Here is a 3,670-nt window from a genome sequence, read left to right on the forward strand (position 1 = left end):
CGCCCTCCCCCCGGCTCGCCCCGGCCGCCCGCGCCCTCCCCCCGGCTCGCCCCGGCCGCCCGCGCCCTCCCCCCGGCTCGCCCCCGCCGCCCGCGCCCTCCCCCCGGCTCGCCCCCGCCGCCCGCGCCCTCCCCCCGGCTCGCCCCCGCCGCCCGCGCCCTCCCCCCGGCTCGCCCCCGCCGCCCGCGCCCTCCCCCCGGCTCGCCCCGCCGCCCGCGCCTTCCCCCCGGCTCACCCCCGCCGCCCGCGCCCGGGGTCGCGGGGCGCTGCGAGAACCCGACGGCGCCTCTAGACGGCAAGGAGGCGCCGGCGCGAGGCCGGATTTCAAGACGGTGATGCACCCACCTTGTTACTCTGTGGAGCGCTCAGAATGGGCGCCGCCAAAACAAGAGCACTCAACACCGCTCAGACACGATGCTTTCAAATAACCATTGTTCTCATAATTATTAGTCAGTCGTGAAGTATTTCTGTAACTTTCACGAATGCAAGAGAAGCAAAACTCTAGATTCCTTTCTATGGCAGCAAATATTGTCCCGTTGGGAAGATGACTTTAAAATACAAGAAATACTTTTTAAGATTACCTTAGTGCGCAGAACAAGGTCAAATGCCAAGTCGTATAGAGCTGACTGCCCGTAACAGGAACGCCAAGCGGAGGCGACAGCGGGGACGGAGCAGTGTCGCAGCCTGTAACCGAATGAGGAGAGGGGAGGAGAGAGGAGGGGCGGGGAGGGGGCACGCGGGGGAGAGGACGGGAAAGCAGGCCCGGCGCCGGGTGGGCAGCGATGCGAGGGAAGCTACAGTGCACGGGGCTGGCCCCTGACGGGGGGAATGGAAACTAATACATTAGGGCCAACATTCTTCTCTTTAGGTTCAGCCACTTGCTTTTTCAGATTTTTAAGGCTGCGGCCGTCTTCTGATATTAAATGATGGTGATATGAGGAAGCAGACGGTCCTCGTGTAGCAGAAACAGTCACTGCAATGATCCTGGGTGCTCGTGGGAAGGTCAGGTAACACAAACTCTGACATACCTCTTGTTCTTTCTTCCCCGTTATTGCTGAATCTGTTCACTGCGGCCCCTGGTGTTAGAAGGACCATCAGTTAGCATTTCAGTCACTACTCACTGTTACTCCTCTGCACTCAAGCCACAGCAGTTACTAACCATCTGCTACACCCTTCCACTCTTGCGCGGTGCTCACATGGGGCAGGTATCCAAGCTGACTTGGCCATTGAGACAGCCAGGTTTTCACTCATTTCCAAAACACAGTCACAGGGATAATACCTTGTCAATATTAATCAAAGCATTTTAACCCACCTCCTCATTTGCCATTTGCAACCTCCCGGGACTAGGAAACTTCGGACTGCACTGTTTTTCTGCAAGAAAACGAGAGTGAAGTGGATAAGAAAGGGAAAACCACCTCTTCTGGCCCAGACCACTATGAGGAGGCCAAAGACAGAAGTGGGAGCAGGACAGGAGGGGGTGCCAGATGAGGGCCAAGGACCTCCACGGCCAGCTGGCTGTGCCCACACTCATCAAGAAGGATTCTTGTAAGGAGCCACCACCTCCTTACAAACACCCCTCCACAAATCTGTCCATTTCCTTCACCCGGGATACAAATTGCCGCCTTGGAGAGGTGGAAGGGGAAGAGATAGGGAGATAAAAAGACATGCATTCTTTGCCTAGAAGATTTAAATATGTTACATAATGAATTAATCAGGTAAGACCATTTTAAACATGCCAGGGGAAGGGGTTGGAAACTGCCCAGAAGCAACTGCTGCTCCTCAGGCTTTCACGGACTTGCATGAAAGGCACGCAGGTCCTCCAGAATCACAGTATTGACACCACTCCCTGGTGGCACCTTCATCCTTATATCACTACATTTATTGCCGCCATGCCCAGTGCTAGCCAGACATGGAAAGAAAGCTGTCGAGGTCAGAGGTGCTGGGAAGAACTTTTGATGGGTTGTCCCGCCTGTCACTGCAACTGCTCTAACTTTATTGCCTAACAGCTCTGATCTCAACTCTCAAAATTCTGAGCAAAATTTCCCTGTAGGTATAAGTCCATGGTCCCACTGGACTTGGCAGGATAATGACCGTCACTCTGAACTTTCAATTCACAGACCTAAAACCGTTATTAGTCATAGCTCCTTCTTGGAGGAAAGGTAAACTGAACAGTGAGGTGCACAGATGACTGACTTATAGCCATTGAGATATTACCCCACTGAAAACCTAAGTTCCCATTCACCCTACTCCTGTGTGTCGGCACTGGAGATAGTGTAGTATCGTAGCAGATCTAAAGACATACCCCTTACACTATCTTAGTCTGAACAGCATGATGTGATTGATTAGTATGTATACAAAGTAACTGTGGTCTATCCCCAGGGTGGTTGAAGAACATTTGAATCATTTCATCTTAAATCCACACTCTGGAAGTGATCCGGGTCTTACCTCTTAGTGTTTTTATCTATGTCTACACCAGAGGGTGCATTGCTGGGCCTAAGGGATGAGAGAGACCACAAAGTGTCAAGTTGTTAAATAGACACACAAATCAGAGCTCTGACCCAATATCAAGACTTGCTAATCATTTCAAGGATACAAGTCATTGAAAGGCACAGGTAAAGCAAATGGAGGCCTAGGATGCCAGCTTAACTCCGTAGGTCCTTCCTTGCTACAGGAGCATGCACTCTGAGGTCTCCACACATTGCATGTGGCTCTGTCACTTACACAAAAGGGAGATGTTTAGGGTATGAAACAACTTTTTGTACTCAAAGAGTCACATAGCCTACAGGACACTTTCCAGGGAGTCATGGGCCATAAACCGATAGATTTCCAGTTTCCTTACCATGTGCAATCTCACACAGACCAGCACCGTCCTGCTAAAAATGCTCCTGTTGGGCACCATTAGTGTTATCATTAGTGGCTTGTCAGGAGGTCTGTAATTAGCACGTTACAAGAGCTTTTACCTACCTCCTTCCTTCCCCGGGGCATCCCAGCACCCCTGTAAGGAGCGAAAGGGCTAAACTGCAGGCCTGCTGTTCACCATCCTTCCCCCAATTTTAAAAACAGGTGTTCACTGGTCACGTGAATGGGGCCCAAGGAGAGTGGCTGACTAGAAAGCCGTGCAGTGCCACTGCCCCTGCGGAAGCGACGTGAGAAATCGTCTGCCCAACCCCCGGGCTTCACCTGCCGGACAGTGTCCGTTGTCTCAACATACAGTTCTGTCCCCGGAGCAGAAAGTGTTCAGGTTCCACCATCAGCACACTGTGACCTCTGCCTCCAAGGGGACCTCTCCTGCAAGGCGCTTGTCAGAGAGCCTAGGCATGGAGTTTGGACCTGAGCTGAGCCTAGAGAAGGAGGGTGCAGAACTCTTCCCTGCTGGGCTCACCCACAGGGCTTGATAATAAGAGAGGTGCTGCACCAGAACCAGATATGAGACGCTTTCGTTCCAATTCACCGCCTGATGGCAAACTGGAGAATAAGAGAGGTAACGCCCCACCTTGCTCAAAACATCTCGTTTTCCAAAGACCCTAGCGATTATCAAAAGACTAGTCGAAACCAGGTGGCAGAAAAAATTGGAGCCCCTGGTCGGTGCCCTGCTCGCACTCTCACTATCTAGCGGTGTAGTCGCAGCCCAGGCAATGAGTAAGAAAGGAGAAAACTCACCAGGGCCACG

The sequence above is a fragment of the Miniopterus natalensis genome, chromosome 8 (genome assembly GCF_054644295.1).
Source record: "Miniopterus natalensis isolate mMinNat1 chromosome 8, mMinNat1.hap1, whole genome shotgun sequence".
NCBI classification, from domain to species: Eukaryota; Metazoa; Chordata; class Mammalia; order Chiroptera; family Miniopteridae; genus Miniopterus; species Miniopterus natalensis.